Below are 22,291 nucleotides of genomic sequence, written 5' to 3'. Positions count from 1 at the left end.
CCTTACCTATTTACAATTACCTTGAATGTAAATGGATTAAATTTTACAACAAAAAGACCCAGAGTGGCTAAGTGGATTTAAAAAGAAACACAACATGACCCAACTATGTGATGCTTGTAAGACAGTCACTTCAGATTTAAGGACATGCATAGACTGAAAGGCCATAAGTCTTAACAAATATGGGGAGATTGAAATCACATCAGGTATCTTTTCCAACCACGATGGTATGAAACTAGAAATCAGTAACAGGAGAAATTTTGGAAGATTCACACATACATGAAAATTAAACAACATGCTCCTGAATGATCAATGGGTCAAAGAAGAAATTAATAGGACATTTTTTTAAATCTAAATTTTAAGTACTAAAATATCATTGAGACTAATGAAAACAGAGACAGTATACCAAAACTTACAGGATGTAGTTCTAAGAAAGTTTTTAGCAAAAAAACTTTTAAATTAAAAAAAAAAAAAGATGATTTCAAATAACCTAAAGTTACACTTCAAGGAACAAGAAAAAGGAGAACAAACTAGCCCAAAATTGGTAGAAGGGAGGAAATAATAAAGGTCAGAACAAACACAAATAAAATAGAACTAGAAAAACAATAGAAAAGATCAATCAACAAAACTAAAGTTGGGTGTTTTTTTTTTCAAAAATAGAAGCAACAAATCATTAGCTAGACTAAGAAAAAGAGAAGACAAAATCAGAAATAAAACGAGAAACATTACACCTGATACAACAGAAATACGAAGGATTATAAAAAAGCTAATATGAACAGTTATACACCAACAAATTGGATAACATAAAAGAAACAGATAAATGTCTAGACACATACAACTTACCAAGACTGAATCATGAGTAAAACAATCTGAACAGATCAGAGATGAGTAACAAGATTGAGTCAATAGTAAAAAGACTCTCATCAAGGAAAATCCCAGGACCTTATGGCTTCATTGATAAATTGTATGAAACATTGAAGAACTAATCCTAATCTTCCCCAAATTCTTTTAAAAAGTTTAAGAGGTGAAACTTGCAACTCATTTAACAAGACCAGTATTACCCTGATACCAAAGCCAGACAAGAACACTCTAAGAAAAGAAAATTGCAGGCAAATTCAACAGCACACTACAAAGGCTATTCACCGTGATCGGTATGATTGGTCCCTAGGATGGAAGAACGGCTCAATATGTGCAAATCAATACATGAGATGCACCACATTACCAGAATGAAGGGAAAAACCACGTGCATCTCAATAGATGCAGAAAAGGCTTTTGAGAAAATTCAAAATTTTTTCATGATAAAAATTCTCAACAAATTAGGTACAGAAAGAATGTCGCTCAATACAATAAAGGGCATATGTGACAAACCCAAAGCTAACATTGTACAGGATGATGAAAAATTGAAAGTTTTCCTCTAATATCAGGAAGAAAATAACTATGCCCACTCTTGTCCCTTCTGTTCTACTTCTCTGGAAGTCCTAACCAGAGAAATTAGGAAAAAGATAGGAATTAAAAACATCCAAATTGGAAAAAAAAGAAGTTAAATTGTCACTGTTTGCAGGCTACATATCTTTTATGTAGAAAATTCTAAATACTCCACCATAAAACTGTTAGAACCAATAGATAAATACAATAAAATTGCAGAATACGAAATCAACACATAAAAAGTAGTAGAATATTTATACTCTAACAATGAACTATCCAAAAAAGTTATCAAGAAAACAGTCTCATTTTTTACAGCTGCCAAAAAATAGTAAAATATCTAGGAATAAGTTTAACCAAGGAGGTGAAAAATCTGTACACTAAAAACTATGACATTGTTAAAAGAAATTTAAGAAAATACAAATAAATTGAAAAATATTGTATGTTTATGGATTGGAATAATTAATGTTGTTAAGATGTCCATATTACCCAAAGTGATCTACAAATTCAATGCACTCCCTATCAAAATGGCATTTTTCAAAGAAATAGAAAAAAATTAGCATAAAATGTATATGGAACCCCGTAAGACCCCCAAATAGCCAAAGCAATCTTGAGCAAAAGAACAAGTTGGAAGCATCACACTACTTGCCTCCAAAATATATACAAAGCTACAGTAACCAAAACAGATGGTACTGGCATAGAAACAGACACACAGACCAGTTGAACAGAATACAGAATAGAGAGCCCAGAAACAAATCCACACATTTACAGTCAATAGATTTTCAACAAAGGTGCCGGGAACACATACTGAGGAAAGAACAATCTTAAATAAATGGTTCTGGGAAAACACTATCCACATGCAGAAGAATGAAATTAGACCCTTATCTCACACCATATACAAAAATCAACTCGAAATGGATTGAACGCTTAAACATAAGACTTGAAGTAAATACAGAGGAAAGGCTCCATAATATTGATCTTGGCAATGAATTTAGGATGTGACCCTAAAAGCACAGGCAACAAACGTAGACAACTAGGATTATATCAACTTAAAAACCTTCTGCACAGCAATAAAGACAATCAGCAACGAGAACCTATGGAACAAGAGAATGTATTTTCAAGCCATATGTCTGATAAGGGATTAATATCTAAAAGATATAAGGAATGCAAACAGCTCAATAGCAAAGAAACAAATCGCCTAATTAAAAAATGGGCAAAGAACCTGAATAGACATTTCTCAAAATAGGACATTCAAAAGGCCAATTGATACATGAAAAAATGCTCAACATCATTAATCATCAGGAAAATGGAAATTAAAACCACAATGAGATGTCATCTCACACTTATTAGGATGGCTGTTATCAAAAAGACAAAATAAGTATTGGTGAGGATGTGTATCAAAGGGAACCCTAGTACTCTATTGGTGGGAATTTACACTGGTACAGCCATTTTTGGAAACAGTATAGAGGTTCTTCAAAAAATCAAAAATAGAACTACCATATTATCCAGTAATTCCACTATTGAATATATATCCAAAGGCTGTGAATTAAATCAGTATATCACAGAGATATCTCCACCTCTATGCTCATTGCAGCATTATTCACAATAGACAAAAATTAGAATCAACCTAAGTGTCAACAGAAGAATAAAGAAAATTTACACAAGTAAATAATATTCAGCTTTATAAAAAATGAAATTCTGTCATTTGAAACATGACTAAGCTTGGAGGACATTATGCTAAGTAAAATAAGCCAGACACAGAATGACAAAAACTGCTTGATCTCATATGTGAAATCTAAAAGAATTAAATTCCTAGAAGTAGTGAGTAGAATGGTGGTTTCCAGGGGTGGGGGCAGGGGTGGGGAGTTGGGGAGATGTTGGTCAAAGAAGACAAAATTTCAGTTAGACAGAAAGAATAAGTTCAAGAAATCTATCCTACAACATGGAGAGTAAATTTGAAGTGTTCTGAGTATAAAAATAAGTATATTCAGTAATGTATAGGTTAATTAGCTCAATTTAGCCATTCCCCAATGTATACATATAAGAAAACATCCTGTTGCACACAATATACATACATTTATTTGTCTATATACAAAGAAATTAAGTAGTTTAAAAAATAAAGTTAATTGGAATTGCTTTTCGTAAAGATCAGCTTGCATACATTTGCCTTTGCAGAGTTTTGCATCGCTAAATGGAAGCTGATTTCTAACTTGTATTTCCAGCTATGAGAACTGCTATGTTGGAATCGGTCAAAACAACATGCATTTTGAAACTATTAAATTATGAAATACGAAGTACTGGATTTCGAGTATAATCCAACAGACTCATTAAAGTCTAGTACATGGTAGGTTGCATAGTAAGGTGTTAAGAGTATGGATTTTGGCACTAGATCTGGGTTTCAAATTCTGCCCAGGTCATAACCTTTCTGTGTCTCAGTTTTCCTCATTTATAAAATGGGAGTAATAACTCTGTGTCACTGGGCTGCTTAAATGTTTGGCACAGTGCCTCCTTCACAATGAGAGTTCAGGACACGTCTCATTTTGTTGTCAGCAGGAATTACTATTGTCAACTGTATATGAAGGCAACAATGACCCACCATTACGAGCTGAGTAAACTTAAAGAGCTCACTGTATTTCAGTGAACCTCAGTTTGATTATCTAAAAATGGGAATACGCCACACCTGCTCTGCAAGACTGCTGTGAGGACGAAACAAAGCAATGCATATAAAAAACCGCACAGTGGCTGGCCCATGGGCTTCCCTTTGTGCTGTAGATGGGTGTTTTAGAGACAACTTCCCTAGGATTGGAAGAAAGGTGGTAGAAACTGACTTCTGTATAAACCAGCAAGATTATAAAAACAGCTGCCTGGCACTGTTCAGGATTTATAAGCATATCTATTTCACATATACCTATGTAAACATGGATATATATATATAGTATGTATATATATATGTAATATGTATATATTCACTATGTATATATGTGTGTGTATGTATCTGTGTATGTATATATATGTATGTGTATATATATATATATATATACACCGATCATTGACAGATATATGAGAGAAAAAATATGGCACATATTAAAAGAGAGTAATAAAACATTCTTATAATTCTCAAATAGAATTTTAGAATCCACAGAATTTCTCAATGCTAAGAAGGGAGATTAATTTAAACACAAGAGAATTTCTCATTATAGCAATGTAATATGCAGCTCATTCTTTATCACGTAAGAGAGGTGGAGCTATAAATAATGCCTTGTAGTATGAGTAATAATTCCTGAAAAAAATTAACTGGAATGAAGCAGGTTGTTAATACAGTATTCAATGAAATCATCTAAATTTACCTAAGCTAGAAACAGACTACTTTGAAATAAGTGTATGAATACTTGCAGACTATAAAAGATTGGAAAAATTACTACTATTTTATCTTTTTATGTGGTCATATACCACAATAGAGCAAAACACAATATGTCAAATATCTAGACAGCTATTGAGGAACCTAGCTCAACAATACAACTGATCCTAGCCACAAGATTAAACAGTTCTGACACAAATAGTCCATCTCTTCACAGGTTTCTCTCTTGCTCTTTGAATACCTCGATCAGACATTCAGATTAAAGCAAACAAAAAAATCAAAACTCTACTACATATAGGATGATAGCAGCCAGAACCTTCCAATCTGTGCCAGCCTCTAGATGAAAGATCTCAGTTCTTATTTAAGAAGGCACTCACCAGCAACGCATGTGTCTCATTTACTATGTGGGACAAATCATGATCCAACACGCCCGTTAAGTTTCTGGGGAAAGTTTAAGAACTAATTAGGGAATTTTACTTTACTTTTCTCTTGCTCTTTTCCAAACCATATCTAAGACAGTTGGGTTAAAGAGGCAGAAATGCAATTAAATTTAGCAACTATTTTTGAAAATTTTTTAGATGCATAGAAGGAAGTCATCCAAATGTCTGTGCTGGAGGTGAAGATCTGAGTACCCTTCTTTTTTTCTTTTTTCTTTTTTTTTTGGAGACAGTGTCTCACTCAGTCACCCAGGATGGAGTACAGTGATGCGATCTCGGCTCACTGCAACCTTTGCCTCCTGGGTTCAAGTGATTCTCTTGCCTCAGCTTCCTGAGTAGCTGGGACTACAGACACCCACCACCACACCCAGCTAATTTTTGTATTTTTAGTAGAGACAGGGTTTCACCATGTTGGCCAGGATGGTCTCGATCTCCTGATCTCATGATCTACCCGCCTCGGTCTCCCAAAGTGCTGGGATTATAGGCGTGAGCTACTGCGACCGGCCGAGTACCCTTCCTTAGGAAGAAAACTCCAGCAGCACTGGGAGGGAGGAGGAGAAAAGGGAGATTGCAGGAAAAAAGTCTCAGGACAACACATGATTTGCTTGTTTTCGCCTTTTTCCTAAATATTTACGAAATAGTTTCTAAATATTTTGTTTTTTAAGTTTTCTGAAGAAAGCCCTTTAAATACATATATTTTATAAATACAGGATTTATGTCTTGTTTTATGAGTAACATGGACATTCTAGTAATAAACTGCTCATTTCTGTAGTCTATGTCTTTATGTCCTTCAACTGATTAAGACTCCTGTTTCTATTAATTTTTCCAGAAACCTTCCAGGAATAAATATCTGTTTTAAAAGAGGGATTAAGTGACCAACAAGACCTCACTATTGAATATCAACTTAACTATTTTCTTTCCAAATCTTTTCTTTTTCTAATTCACCCCTTCATGGATGCAGACTATACTCTTGACCTTGGAGATCTACATCATATTCTTCAGCATATTAGAGCTCCAGAAGGGAAGAGATGGCACCTTCAAGCTCAATCATTGGAGGAGAATCTAATAAAGGGGCAATTTACAAAGCCAGTGCAGTACCCAGGGGCTAAGAGCAGCTCAAAACTGTGATCTTCCCTAGGCATGGAGGGCGAGTGGGCAGGAGTGGTTTCAGAGCAACCTGAATGGGAAGGAGCAGGTGAAACAAAATCAACTCTCTAACGATACTGCTCTTCTGCCCCGTAGTCTCCTGCTGATGCCTCCCATTGTGGAACCCAATAGGAAGCCCATGACCAGGGAGCCCACTGAGGCAGCCAGCCTCCTGGGGCTCAAAGCAGGGTGAAGACAGGGGTAGAGGGGGCTTGGAGAGGCATATGGTAGGTATGCAGCACAAGGCTTCTCTTCTCAAAGAGAGCAAGCTCAAAGAGAATTTCATTGCAGAGATACTCCACACAGTACCTATTACTGCAAATATTACTTCATACAGCCTAGAGGTAGAATTAGTAGTCTCTTCTCAGTAGGGTTATCATATTTAGCTAATACAGGACACCACTTAAATCTAAATTTCAGTTACATAATGCATAATTTTCAGTATAAGTATGCCCCACACAATATTTGAAATATACTTACACTAAATATTATGTTTTATCAGGAATTCAAATTGAACTGGGCATCCTGTATTTTACGTGACAACCCCACCTCTTTGTATATTAAAATATATATTCTTCAAATACATATTTGAAGTATTGTTATTACTTCTGTCCCAAACACTAGAGGAAATGATGAGTTTCTACCCAGGTCTGTTATATTTAGTATTATTCCTGTGAGCTTCATATTTGTGCTCCCCTTTTCAATCTGTGTCTTGAGTCCTCCATTTTTAAAAATTATGCTCCCTACTTTTATTCATTGTGATATATAAAGACTGTCTCCACTGAGACAGTGAATGTACTGATTTCACTGAGGTCATCCATGAGCTGCCTCTTTTCTCATGAGAATAAATTTTTTTTTTTTTTTTTTTTTTTTTTTTTGAGACGGAGTCTTGCTCTGTCACCCAGGCTGGAGTGCAGTGGCGCAATCTCGGCTCACTGCAAGCTCCGCCTCCCGGGTTCACGCCATTCTCCTGCCTCAGCCTCTCCGAGTAGCTGGGACTACAGGCGCCCACCACCACGCCCGGCTAGTTTTTTTGTATTTTTAGTAGAGACGGGGTTTCACCGTGGTCTCGATCTCCTGACCTCGTGATCCACTCGCCTCAGCCTCCCAAAGTGCTGGGATTACAGGCGTGAGCCACCGCGCCCGGCGAGAATAAATTTTTAAAGGCATTAAGCTTAGTATTCTTTTATTTTTTGTTTTGAGACGGGGTTTTGCTCTTGTTACCCAAGCTGAAGTGCAATGGCATGATTTCTGCTCACAGCAACCTCCGCCTCCCGGGTTCAAGCGATTCTCCTGTCTCAGCCTCCATAGTAGCTGAGATTACAGGCATGCACCACCACGCCCAGCTAATTTTTGTATTTTTAGTAGAGACAGGGTTTCACCATGTTGGTCAGGCTGGTCCTGAACTCCTGACCTCAGGTGATCCACCCCCCTCGGCCTCCCAGAGTGTTGGGATTACAGGTGTGAGCCACAGCGCTGGCTAATGGATTATTAATGTTCTTTAAAAATAATGCTATAGTTCTAGTTGTCAGCATCACTGTCGCAAATGAGAGGTTCTTAACCTGCTGTGTGCCATAGAGCTCTCTGGCAAACTCTGCAGTGAAAACCAGCTGCAGTGATTTTCTGATTTTGCTTTTGAATTGTATATATCTTGAAGAACTTAGGTTTCTCATTCTTTCATATATCTAAGCCAGGCACTCTTAATCTGGGGCCCACATACCCTCTGTGCGTAAAATTCAGGAAGCTCCCTGAAGCTGGGTATAGAAAAAAATTTGTTCTATTTTTCACTAACCTCTAACTGAAATTTAGCATGTTTTAAAATTATTAATATAGGCAACAAACCACAGTAGTATTAGTACTGTGACTTCATCATCAATAAAAATTACTAATATTTTCAAAATCACATTTCAGATATAGCTCTCTATACATTTTTATTGACACGAATAACTTCTTAAAATTTGTTATGGACACAAATCTAGCGTGTCATTTAATACATTAATCAAGAAGGACATATCATACATCATGGATTTTATCTAATTTGATAACTATATTAGCTTACTATTGCTGCTGTAACAAATCACCACAAACTTGATGACATAAACGACAACCAATGTATTATCTACAGTTCTGTAGGCCATAAATCCAAAATGGGTCAAGCTGGGCTAAAAGCAAGGGGTTGGCAGGCTGTCTTCTTTCTACAGGCTCGAGGGGAGAATCTATTTTTTTATTTTTTCCAACTTCTAGAGGCTGCCCAAACCCCTTGGTTCATGGTCTCCCTCCATCTTCAAAGCCAGCAATGGCCCATTGAGCTTCCCATTGCATCACTCTGACATGGGTTCTCCTGTCTCTTCCTTCTACTTTTAAGGACTCTTGTCATGACATTGGGCTCCCCCAGATAATCCACAACAATTTTCTTATGTCAAAGACAGCTGCATAGCAAACTTAATTCTATCTCCACCTTTCACCTTTAATTTCCCCTTGCCATGGAACATAACATATTCACAGGTCTGGCAACTAAGACACGGGCATTTTTGGGGAGTCATAATTCTGCCTAACATATATATTAGTAATAATTTGCTAAATGATTTCCTTTATAATATTATGTAGAGTTTTTTTTAATTTAACAAGACTATCCTGAGGAGAGTTCCATGGGCTCCATGAGTTTGCCAGAGAGATCTACGGCACACAGCAGGTTAAGAACCTCTCATTTGCGACAGTGACGCTGACAACTAGAACTATAGCATTCCTTTAAGGAAACATCTGCTACAAAGTCACTTGCATATGTTCTCTTTACTTCCTACTTCCCAACAACGTTACACAATAAGAATATCTATTATGCTACTTTTACAGAAGAAGAAACCAGGGTTTGGAGAGTGATTTGCCAAAGGCCACACTGCTGATGGGTTGCAGGGCTAAATTCAAAGAGCGCTCCACCGACCTTGGAGCTGAGGCTCCCATGCTTCAAGTCTTCTTCGAGCATTGCCCTGTATTCACTCACCGCCTGATATGCTTCGACCAAGAGGATATTAGTACCAGATGAGTATCAGCCTACACTGTTTATTCCCCCTCTTACGGATGCATCTGACCAGACTAGAAATGTTATCTTTGAAAAATAAACTCTAGCCACCTCTGTCCCCAGCTTTCCTGCATTATCAAAGAAAACCTTATTAACATGCACTTATAACAAGACTAGCACATGTTTCTCCCACTGACTGTTGCAGCTAGAATGAGCAAGTGAGCAGGTGCCAGCGCTGTCAAGGAGCTGTCGGATGCCAACTTCACGCTGCACACCCGCTGATTTTCAGTGGGTTACCTTACCTCAGGTAGCTACAAGAACTCTCAAACAAAAGTACACTGAAGATCTGGAACACAAATCTTTAAGTCATTGACATTCGTCTCTTTAATTTCAGGGCTTACCCAGGGTCCTATTTTCTCTGGATTTCTCGAGCCACAAAGATTAAGATGTAGCTCTGATTTTCATGTATTTGTTTGATTTGGTTTTGGTTTTAGTCTTAGCTGGATAGTATCCTCACTGTGCAACTTGGAACCGTATTTGACCTGGTAAAATTCAGGTCTGAAATGGCACTGATTTACTGCCATTGTGAATTGATGGTCATGGGTTATCATTGTAGTTGATCATTGCTGCTAGTTCACTGACTAGTGGAACCTCTCTTCCAGGCTTTTGACAGAAAGATGCTATTGGATATTTCAAAAGAGCACCAGAGCTCCCCAACAGTGGCTCATAAATGTTTCTGGTAGAACAAACCCATGGGCACAATATCTCACCGTGACTCACCGTTCTATCTGGCCAGCTCTAGAAATGCACAGTCTGAGGCTTAGAACATTGAAGGAAAGGAAAGAGAAGAGGAAAGAAGAGGAGAGGAGAGGAGAAAAGAAGAGAAAAGAGGAAGAAAAGAGTGGGGTGCAGAGAAAGGAGGAAGAGGATTTGTTCATCACTCAATAACACCAAGTCTGTACCAGGGATGTTGGCCGACTCCTCAGCCACGAGGGCATCAAGAATCAGGTCCTAGCAATGGTGATAGCCATGGGGCACAGAGCTGTCCCTGCCTTCCCTGTTCTCCACGCCTTCTCTGAGTACTTCCTCCTGCCTCAGCCCTCCCTCGGGAGAACAGTCCACCTGTCACTGAGAACAGCATTCTCGATGTGGAATACTGTGGTTAGTGGGCATTACATTAAAATACACAGGATACAACAAGCTTTAAACTGTCAGCATGGCATGACACTCGTTTTAGAAAGCAAAATAAAAAAAGAAGAACAACAAAAAAACTACACAGGCGATGCGAAAGACTCAAATAATGCATGACACAAGATGTTAACAGCTGTTTAAGACCCGAGCTGTGCAACTTCTGGGGCCGCCATCCAACCTGTGCTCCAGTGGAACCTGGACTCCCCCTTGAATTGTTCAATACAGAGGCCCTGATTATGTACCTCTGGGGGTGAAACTGTAAGTGGATTTTATTTATTTTCTCAGTAACTATTTGCAGTTTTAAAACTATCCAGTGGAAACATGCATTACTTTATTATCAGAAAAAAATATTTTTATTTGTATTTATTCCCTTATTTGTATAGGATACAAATAAGATACGGTAAAAGTTGACTATCATACCAGCTCTCATGTCTGCCTCTGAGGCTGGAAATCAAGGGCTGTTTATATGGTTCTCTGGTGCTGTGTTACTCAGAAGACTCAAAGGAAGACTGAGGCCCCCACCAGGCGGAAGGTAAGAGCCTATCCATGGCTTGGTTTTGGGGTACTGTGTCCCACCTCCTGGTTGCCCATTTCACAGGTAATTGGAAATAATGGGAAAGCCTTAAGACAACTTTGAGAATGAGTTAGAAAAACCAGTGGAAGTGGATTTAGCCTACCACCACTCACACAGTACAGAGACTCAAACCATGACAGGCAGCTGGGTTCAAAAACTGCCAGAGATTCAGCACAGTTTGAAAATGACAATTTTTTTGTTGCTTCAGTTTTACAAAGGAAAACAGGATAGAGTTATTTCCATGTAGGTGAGTATTCTTACATGCTAAAAGATTTCTTCCAGTTATTTTTAGCCAGTTTATTTGCTATTTGGTAAGAATAGGAAAGTTTAGTGAAAGTCTTATGATTCACAGCATTCTGAGAAAAAAAAAAAAAGTCTGGTAAATTCTAAGAAGTCTATTAGTCAGAGCTTTCTCAGTCCCTTTACAACAGGTGGTGGCTTGCTTAAACTGCCTTATGGAATTACAGAGAATATCTCTAAAAGGTAAATACTATAATGAATGTTCTACACTTGGTAAACATTTGGAGTGCCTTAGTTTTCCCACCTGTTTACAGGGACTCTTACTAAGAGAACAGGCTATTGCTAAGGTACGGGGTGGCTGTCAGAAACTTCTAGCTTCAGATATGCCAATTAAATTGCTCTTTGGGGAAGCTCTGATCATCACGTAAAATCACTCGAGGAGTTACTCTATGACTGTGATATGCAGTGCTTCTCATTTAAAATCCCACTACACTCCTAATATCCAGTCCCTCCGCGTGTGGTGATAACAACATTCTTGACTTTTAACACTTCACCAACAACTCTGTTAATCAAAGTGTGTGTCTACAGGAGATGAGCAAAGTAGCTGTATCTGACTCATTTTCATTCAAGAAGATGTTCAAAGTGATGCAAAGAACCACACACACACAAAACGAGATATAAAGTCACTGCTGCAAAGTGAACCATGGATATAATACTCTTGAGCTGACTTGTGCTTTTGTCCAGATTCTTAAAGATTTACTGAAGGAGCTTTGTTACTAACGCACTTCATGCTTGCCTTTCAAAAATATGTAACGCATTTTATTAGCTACTCTGTTAGTGTCAAAGATGAATGAGCATCGGCTAGGCTTAGCTACCAACTGATCTCAAGCTCATGCACGAGGGGACAGTAACGACACTCATCCCACCTGATTCAGAGATAAGCAATAAAGAGTGAATATTCTAGCAAATAAAATCTTCAGTTTGAAAGGTTAGATGCCATTTCTCAGAACCTGCTACTGCCTGGAATGTCCAGGAGAAATATGAAAAATACCAGTGGGCGCGCCCCGGACTCACTGACTTCATGGAGGAAAAATAAAACAAGCCAAGGTTGCTTTTACCACTTATTTGGTCCTTCTTGCTTCACTGGAAAAATCAAGTGGCTCAGACAAAATCGGCTTAATTCAGATATAAAGTGCTTAAATGGTATTTGATAACCAGTGACCCCAGATTCAGGAGAGTTAGCAGAAACTGTTACATTGGAAACATCAGATTAGTGGTTATAAAGGGAAAAAGACATATTTTATCTTATTGTGTTACTAAAATATCAACTTTAAATATAATACAAAAAATATTTGTCTAGTGGTAATCAAAAGAGGAAAAAAAATCTTTTGCCCTACTATTACTAAAACATTAATCACAAATACAAAGCATATTATCAGAGAAGTTACATTTTGATTGGAAAAAAAACTTTCTATGTTAAAATAACAGCCACAACTTGGCCAGGCCCAGTGGCTCACGCCTGTAATCCCAACACTGTGGGAGGCCGAGGCGGGCAGATCGCGAGGTGAGGAGTTCGACACCAGCCTGACCAACATGGTGAAAACCCGTCTCTACTAAAAATACAAAAATTAGCCAGGCGTGGTGGCACACGTCTGTAATCCCAGCTACTCGGGAGGCTGAGGCAGGAGAATTGCTTAAACCCTGGAGGCAGAGGTTGCAGTGAGCCGAGATCACGTCACTGTACTCCAGCATGGGTGGCAGAGCTAGACTATGTCTCAAAAATAATAATAATAAAAATAAATTTAAAAAAACAGCTGCAACTATTCAATACCAGTAGCAGATTTCAGAAAATCGTCCTACGCATCGTTAAAGCATATAGCTCTTCTATTTGTCTTATGGGTAAAACATACGGCATTTACATCTTTATATACACACTGCTGTATTTCTATAGCAGGCAAATCACGTACTCTAATGTGCGTCTTACATTTGTGAATATAACTTGCATCTACAGCTGGATGTGGTGACTCACACCTGTAATCTCTGCACTTTAGGAGGCTGAGGTGGGCGGATCACTCGAGCTCAGGAGTTTGAGACCAGCCTGGGGAACACGGTGAAACTCCCTCTCTACAAAAAATACGAAAGTTAGCTGGGCATGGTGTTGTGCACCTGTAGTCCCAGCTACTCAGGAGTCTGAGGCAGGAGGATCTCTTGAGCCTGGAAGGTGGAGGTTGCAGTGATCATGCTGCAGCACTACAGCCTGGGTGACAGAGCACAGCAAGACTCTGTCTCAAAAAAATAAATGTATAAACAACTTACATTCACAGGAGACTGTTGGAGCTGCCCTCTGGACAGCCTATCACAGAGCAGCTTTCTCTGTACCCTCTCACCCCTCCACTCCTGCATACAGACCCTTTTACTGAACTGCTTTCCTAGAGCACCAATCCCTGGACCTTTGTAACCAAAACCCACCAGTATTTGCTAAACGTACCTGTAGAAAAATGGGTAGAGTTGAGTCACTTTTATTTTCCTAAGTGGAGCCAACCTACATGGAGAGAGTATGTTTAATCTGGTTGTAGAGAAGGGGATGGAATATGGACGCAGTGTGGGTCCCAGCAGATGCCATTCTAGGAATTTCATCACTGATTTATTTAATTTCTGACTCACACTGTCAGGAAGGGAAGAAGCCATGAACTGTGAGTATTTACCATTCTGAGTCACTTCTATTTGCAAAAGCAAATAACCATTGCTTTTGTAACTTTTAGAAAAGCAATAAATCAATAATGAAATTACTAAAATGGAATATGCCGACAGCCACACTGCATCCACACTTTAAATGGGAATTAATATGCTATTTATAAATCAAAAAGAGAAGGGAAAAGATCTCAAAAGTCTGTTTTTCGATTACTAGAATAACTATTATGTATTTCAAAGGCAAATTGGTAATGGTAAAAAGATCCCAAGCATAGGTTAATTGAAATCAAATAAAAAATGTTAACTAAATAGTTTGGCATTTAAATATGGAGATAAACAACATTTTAAAATTAGTATTGTTGTTGTTGTTATCATCATTATTATTAAAGACAAGAGTCTTGCCCTGTCGACCAGACTGGAATGCAGTGGTACAGTCATTGCTCACAGTAGCCTCAAACTCCTGGGCTCAAGGGAACCACCTACCTCAGTCTCTTGAGTCACTCAGACCACAGGTGCAAACCACCACAGCCTTTTAATTTTTTTTTTTTTTTTTTTTTTGCTTTTTTGTAGAGACAAGGTCTCTTTTATGTTGCCCAGGCTGGTCTCAAACTTCTGGCCTCAAGTAATCCTCCTGCCTAGCCTCCCAAAGTGCTGGGATTACAGGCATGAGCCATTGTGTCCAGCCAGAAAAACAACATTTTGACAAAAGGAATGATGGTAAAATACTACATTTCTAAGGTAAAATTTTGGTTATTAAAAATTTTAAATTTGGTAAAATGGCCTGAACATGGGTGAGCTCCCTAATACCTAAAACATGAAGTTAGTGTTGCTTCCTCTTTGTACAAAATTGCAACTTGTCCTCATTGAAGAGTTGGTTTTTTTCTCTAAAATTCTGCATATTTTTGGAAGTTGATGTCAGTCTGTGAGTGTCACCTGTTACATAGGCAAGGGAAGAACTTTCATCAGGCCTTCAGTGTCCAAAAGCACAGTCATTTGCAGCCATAAACTCCAAGAAAATAAAACAGAAAGTGGAATTCAAAAGGAGTTCAGGCGGTGAACCCTAATGCCCAAGATGTCAAACCTCTCTAATCTTTCCTACTCATATATTGATTAGCAAAGGGTCTTTTTCCAAGACCCTTCTCTTTTACACTGGAGAAATAACTGCTAGATCCTTGCCAAGTAGCCAAAGGAGATTTGATTTTCTATTTCTCACTGGGAGGAGGTGAGGGGATGACATCTCCCCTTTGTTCCTCTCACTCAGAGCCTGGGGCCTGAGCCTGGTTTTCCAAAAGGCCTGTGTACTTTCACCCCACTGGCAAATGCCGACATGCAGTGGGTTCAGAATGATGAGGAAAACCAGACATAGACATGGACCCAGTCAATAAGCAGCATTTCACACACAGTGACCACTAGCTAGTAAAATTTCTATGAAAGAACTCATATGTAATCACATTAAAAAACAGGAATGAGGCCCAAGCACAATGCCTTCACACTCTGTGAAGTTATAAAGATTTTATACATGCATTCTGAAGCCAAACAAAACTAGAACAGAAAGCAAACTTTATTACAAATGCTTTGATTTTTCTCTAAAAGGATCTACGCTGGGTGAGGTGGCTCATGCCTATAATCCCAGCATTTTGGGAGGCCGAGGTGGGCGGATCACGAGGTCAAGAGATGGAGATCATCCTGGCTAACACAGTGAAAGCCCGTCTCTACTAAATATACAAAAAATTAGCCAGATATGGTGGCACACAACTGTAGTCCTAGCTACTCAGCAGGCTGAGGCAGGAGAATCACTTGAACCCAGGAGGCACAGGTTTGCACTCAGCTGAGATTTCCCCACTGCACTCCAGCCTGGCAACAGAGCGAGACTCTGTCTCAAAAAAAAGGAATCTAAAACTGCCCCCCCACCCAAAGCACTCTAAAATAAATAACAAAGCACTAAGAAATCACTAATGAGTATAGCCAGGTCTAATATAGAAATAAACGCTATATAGGCTAGGCTTCTAAAAAAAAAAAAAAAAGACTATGAAATTGAAGGGAGAATTTATTAATTCAACAGAGATAGTATTTTTATGAGGAATTTTCTAGTGACATTTTAGATATGACTGGTTGTTACATTGTCATAAGTCCACCTTTTAGGAATTAATATATATCAATTTTTAAATAATAAGTTGCTCAAAATGTTAGTATTGTTGACAAAAATTAAGACTGTTGAGGTTTGATAACGGTTTGATAAACATTTGTTCGAAATCAAACAGGATGATTCAAAGTTTTATTGAAAACTAAATGTGAAGACTGACTCAGGAAGTCAACAAAAGTTGGGTGTGTTCTAGGAGTTGGAAGGCCTTTGTAAGAAAGTTTAGAGGGAAGAGAACTCCTCACACCAGAGCTGTCCTTTTTCATTGGAGGGTAAATTACAGAAGTTACAATCATTGGCTACAGATTGCAACATACAGGTTGAAGTGTCTGTGTGCAAGACCATCAGCCAGACTTTCTTCTGATTCTGAAACAAATCAGGATTCTTTTCAGTGTCTGTAAGTTACATAGTAAACAGTATGTCAACAATTTGAGAACTCCTGATAAGACCCTACCCAGGGACCGGATGTTGCCATGAATCACAAGACCTCTGCCAGATGGGTTAATTTGGAAGCCTGCCAGATCTGACCCATGGGTTATCAGTATTGTGCTTATTTGTGTATCAGAATAAAAGCAAGAAATTTATGTTTGAGGAAATCATGTCGTGTTTCTTTTATAGTTTAAAAATTCTACAAAATTCCTGACCTTTAAAAAATTTATCAGACTTGTTTTTGCACTGCTCACATATGTGTTAATAATAAAGGTTGGATTTATTTGGGAGAATAATAAAACTATATTCATTTGTTTAATTCTCTTCATGGTATGTTGTTTTATAGTTCATAAAGTGCTTTCACGTTTTCTCAGTTACTTTTGAGAAAAGAGGAAAGCAGAACAGATATGATACCATCCTTATTTTATAGATAAAGAAATAAGGAATTTTCCCACAGCCCTCGAGTTAACAGGGCTGATAAAAAGTGACATTAAAAATATATTCACATAGAGATAAAATTTTAAATACAAGAAATTCAGCTTAATGTAAGTTATTACATTAATTTCTTGATTAGAGCATCAATTTCACAGCTTACTGAAAACAAATATCATAAATTTAGCATATGTTACTTAATAACAAAAATATTCAAAATGAATGTGATTGTGGTTAAACTTTACCATTTCTCCAAAGAAAAGGTTTCCTCGACTAAAAACATGGAAAAGATGGAACTAGAATCACTAACATTGTTTTCAGTTCTAATATTCATGAGACTACAAATTTTATAATTCTTTATAAAGTTACAATCCCACACTTGCAGTAAAACAGTCTCTTTGCACCTCTGCCTATACATAAATCACTCTTTCACCAACCTACAAAAAGTATTCTAGGCCGGGCGCGGTGGCTCACGACTGTAACCCCAGCACTTTGGGAGGCCGAGGCGGACGGATCATGAGATTGAGACCAACCTGGCTAACACAGTGAAACCCCATCTCTACTAAAAATACAAAAAATTAGCCGGGCGTGGTGGCAGGCACCTGTAGTCCCAGCCACTAGGGAGGCTAAGGCAGGAGAATGGCGTGAACCCGGGAGGCGGAGCTTGCAATGAGCCGAGATGGCGCCACTGCACTCCAGCCTGGGCGACAGAGCAAGACTCCATCTCAAAAAAAAAAAAAAAGTATTCTATTTGAGGTCTTGCTTTTGGGGGAAACACTTGCATGCAAACAGCTTTCTCCAATGAGAAAGGCAAGGGAGATAGGTTACACTGTTTTGCAAGAAGAGAGTGTGTGCGTTTGCAGGAGGAAATTAACGTAGCAGTGATCTTTCCCTTCCAATTATGCATGATTCAGTGATTACACATAAGAAGAAATTCCCTTGCCCATTTTATCCTGAGTGAACCTTGCTCTTTCTTACAAAACTGAGTCTGTTTTCTTTCATATCTGTTATTCCACAAACACTGACTTCACACCTACTCTGGGAAGTCACCCCACTGCACACTGGGGATACAACAGCAAGGACAGAGGTAAGTTTACTCTCCTACTAAATCTTATCTCTATTACTTCACGTCATTGGAAATTATGGGTATCTTGTGATGTTCTGGACTCTAAAATGTCAGAGACATGTGAATGAAGGAGTGAAACTTGGTGATCCTCAAAGCCTGTAGGAGAAGTGGGAAAGGAGAGAGTGGGAGGCTGTCTTCACGTCTGTGGCATTGTTCCGTCTCCATCTATTGCCAAGGGCCAGTAGAGGTCAGAATATTCTTAGCAGATTATTGACTTCTGACTATTTGATTAATCAGTGATGGAAATTGATGTCCATTTGTCGATTTGTACCGTTGCTCAGTGAAGTTATCATAGTGAATTTATACTACTGTATAGTTATATGCCATTAACAGTAATAGTGCTCTAACCTCCCTTGTTCACACCGGGGCAAGGCCTCCCCTGAGACCCATTAACGGCACAACTGCGTCCCTAGTGGCCATTCCCAGAACTTCAGGGAAGGGAAGGGACCATAGAAAATTCTCAGCTTCAATGCTTGCCCATTTCCTCCACTATTTTTTAATTTTTATTTATTTATTTATTTTTTGAGACAGAGTTTCACTCTTGTTGCCCAGGCTGGAGTGAAATGGTGCGATCTCTGCTCACCCCAACCTCCGCCTCCTGTATTCAAGCGATTCTCCTACCTCAGCCTCCCGTGTAGCTGGTATTACAGGCATGTGACACCACGCCCTGCTGATTTTCTGTATTTTTAGTACAGACGGTGTTTCTCCATGTTGGTCAGGCTGGTCTTGAACTCCCGACCTCGGGTGATCCACCCGCCTTGGCCTCCCAAAGTGCTGGGATTCTCACACTGACTGCATAGAAAGAGGAGAGAACATAACCTACCTACCCCGTACATACTTCAGCCCAGGTCCTGTGCCTGATCTGTAATGTGAATGAAGAGACACGGAGAAAAGAAAAGGAAAAAAAGGAAAATCTATCCTGGGAACAACAACAACAAAATCTAAGAACACAACTATGCATATATGTCTCAGTCTGTTTGGTGCTGCTATAAGGGAATACATGAGGCTGGGTAATTTACAAAGAAAAGATTGATTTGGCTTATGGTTCTGTAGGTTGTACAAGAAGCATGGCACCAACATCTGCTTGCGGTGAGGGCCTCAGGGAGCTTCAAATCATGGTGGAAGGTGAAGAGGTAGCAGGTGGGTCACCCAATGAGAGAAGGAGCGAGAGTGATGGCAGGAAGTGTCAGGCTCTCTTAAACAGCCAGCTCTTGCATAATCTAATAGAAAAAGAACTCACTCATTATCACAGGGACAGCACCAAGCTATACACGAGGAATCTGTCCCCATGACCCAAACACCTTCCACTATGCCCCACCTTCAACATTAGGGGCCACATTTCAATATGAGATTTGGGGGGACAAATATCCAAACTACGTCAACATGGGTGTATGAATGGACAGAATAAAAGAAAAATAACATATTAGAGAGAGAATTTAAAAATAAAAAAAACTGTATGTAACAACAACAAAAACAAAAACAAGTGAAGTCAAAAATAGTCAAAATATCCTCCAGGCACCAGATCACAGATTGGAACAGAAAATAGAAAGGCACTTCATTAATTTTCAAGGCTTTGCACTCAAAACTGCTACGTAAGCAATGCAGTGACAGATTGCATACAGAATTCATAAGGAACCTCCAACGCCATTTGTGTGATCAGGACAGACAGCCTGGGCATGAACTTGGAGGCACGCATTTTTCTTCAAAAATGTGCCAAAATGAAAGCAACCTCCCAAAATACTTTAAGAGAAACAGTGGCAAGTGCAAAGAAAACCGAACAGGTATGGTGAACCCTATTCCTTATTCCCAAAGAGGTATAGGAAAGCTGTTGCAAAGCCCTGCATGCTCAATTTACAATCCCTGGATCAATGTTTTTCCACCCTGTTTTCACTGAGCCAGGGAGCCATTCAATGCTTCATCATCCCAGGGAAAATGAACAAGGCCGTCTTATCAATTGGACTACATCACCCTTTTTCCTCTTAAAACAGAGCTCACTGTTAGAAACTCACACTGGATTAGCGAGAAAATGCTCCAGGCTTCAACTTAACACATCAGAAAGTCAGAGCTTATCTCCTAATATAAAATAAAGCCTGTGTTTTTGGTTCTTTGTTTTCCTTTTTGACATTGCATACAATGGATTATGCAATAAATAGCAGACAGACAATTCACGTTGCACCAATGCATATTCTAATGTTCTGCGGCAACATCTAATGGTGTAAATAAGACGAAAAAACTAACGATCCTTTATGAAAGTTTTTTTTTTTTCTTTATGGGGCATGATAATAGCATGCACAAATGGACCTTGCAGAACAATTTGCTTTCATTCTCTATTTTCCCTCTTATCCTAGTAAATGTGCGATAAATGTATAATGTCTGTTAAACATTCATAATTATTAAACCATCAATGGAGCTTATCAAATCCCACATATTCCTCTCCAGTGAGCTCTTTAAAGGGAACAACTTTGATTTAGAGTATAAAGATGTGGAATGGGTCAGCTGATCATTCTGGCCCCACACTGCGGCAAAGGTGTTGTCTTGGAAGGAAAAGGAAAAGCTAAATTAATGCAGCCTATAGCTTTTGACGAAAGGACATCTTTCAAATTTTCAGAAGCGAAGTTAAGAAAAGATTACTTAGAAATTGGCACTGCTTAAAAATGTTGGTACATCTGTAAAGGCTACTTCTTATTTCAGAATATTAGTAGGGTAATTCCTACTATAATCTGAAAACTAAAGAAGTATACATTTACAAGTGTTGACGTTCTAGATTTTCAAAAAGACTCGGAATTCATTTAAGAAAAAATAAAAATAACTTTTGCACACTGCTCCTTTTCCTTGAAAAAGAGTTTTTGCCTAAAACTACAGACTACATTAACTTATTGTTTTGAAAAAAAATATAAACGAAGGAACAGTTATAAGACTAGTACAGTAACTGTAGCATACCTTCCACTTCCACTCACCACTTGATAACAAGTTGCCTCATTTTCTCCATTGCTTTCCCTTTTTCTCATTCTAATGAAAACACTTCTTGTTACTGCTGAACAATTAGGAGAGTAAGTTGCATACATGATGTCTCCTTCTCCCCAACGGTTTCAACATTATCTTCTGAGAACAAGGACAGTCTTTTATACAACCACGGAACGGTGATCAATTTCAGAAAAAAATTAAAATTTAACTGTGATGGCCTTTGATTTTAAGAACTTAGAGGAGTGTTGTAAAACTCCAATTGAAGGTAAAAAATACTTTTAAAAATTACAGTCTTTTCTGACTCCTCACTCAAAACAAAGTAAAAGCTTCATGAGGGCAAAGATTCGACTTTATTTCCGGGTGTGCAAGCCCTCCCAGGAGAGCTTCACACTCAGCGCACTCGTAAGCAATGTTAACTGATTTCAAAAATTATTCTTCAAACAATATTTAAGTATTATTAAGTATCTCATGCGTCTAGTATAATATATGAAATCATTCTTAACTATGTTTAACGTCAAGAAGGTTACTATGACCCACATTCTTGGGAACATGATATACTTTTTAAAGGATTCTACAAAACTTTCTTTTTTTTCATAGATAACCCTCAAAGATTCACCTAACTCTTGACTGATTTTGAAAGATGTTCTGCATGTGTGCCACTAATTTGGATTTTAACATCCAGTGGTAGCATCTAATGATAAGGTGGTTCACATTTCAGACTGATTAAAGGATCATTTAATAATTTTATTCTTTTATCTCCCTCACCATACACACACACACACACACACGCACAAATCTTTCAAAAGAAAACCAAATATTCTCTCCAAACTGACCTCTATTAAAATTAATTTTTTAATAACTGCTTGGTTTTATCACTACTTCCCCAAATGCTAATTAATTCTAACTCTAAACTATGTAATTATAATACTTCTGCTGAAATACAAATTATCTGGTGCCCCTGGGGTGAACAAGTTAGAATGTATTTCATGTTCCATTCAACAGAGGAAAGGCGATGTTTCTCAGACCCTGGAAACAATGTAGCAGCCTCGCTGGCTCCCCTCCCCCAAACACTGGCAGTTTCTGTTTCTTCCTCTTTAGCAGGAAGACGGGAACAGAGTTGACAGTTGG

At 38.4% G+C, this 22,291-nt stretch overlaps 1 protein-coding gene and 1 non-coding gene across 2 annotated transcripts in view; one reads left to right on the top strand and one right to left on the bottom strand.

Moving 5' to 3' along the window:
- The window catches only part of DSCAM (DS cell adhesion molecule), an 812,726-nt gene that overhangs the window by 460,149 nt on the left and 330,286 nt on the right, over positions 1-22,291 (bottom strand). The window lies entirely within an intron of this gene.
- LOC129483768 (small nucleolar RNA SNORA51) lies at positions 18,951-19,086 on the top strand. Its single transcript, XR_008658264.1, has one exon. It is a non-coding gene; the product is annotated as a small nucleolar RNA SNORA51 (small nucleolar RNA).

This window comes from Symphalangus syndactylus, chromosome 5, assembly GCF_028878055.3.
Source record: "Symphalangus syndactylus isolate Jambi chromosome 5, NHGRI_mSymSyn1-v2.1_pri, whole genome shotgun sequence".
Lineage (NCBI taxonomy): Eukaryota > Metazoa > Chordata > Mammalia > Primates > Hylobatidae > Symphalangus > Symphalangus syndactylus.
The sequence above is the reverse complement of the archived record's forward strand: the minus strand, read 5'-3'. Positions and strand labels throughout refer to the sequence as shown.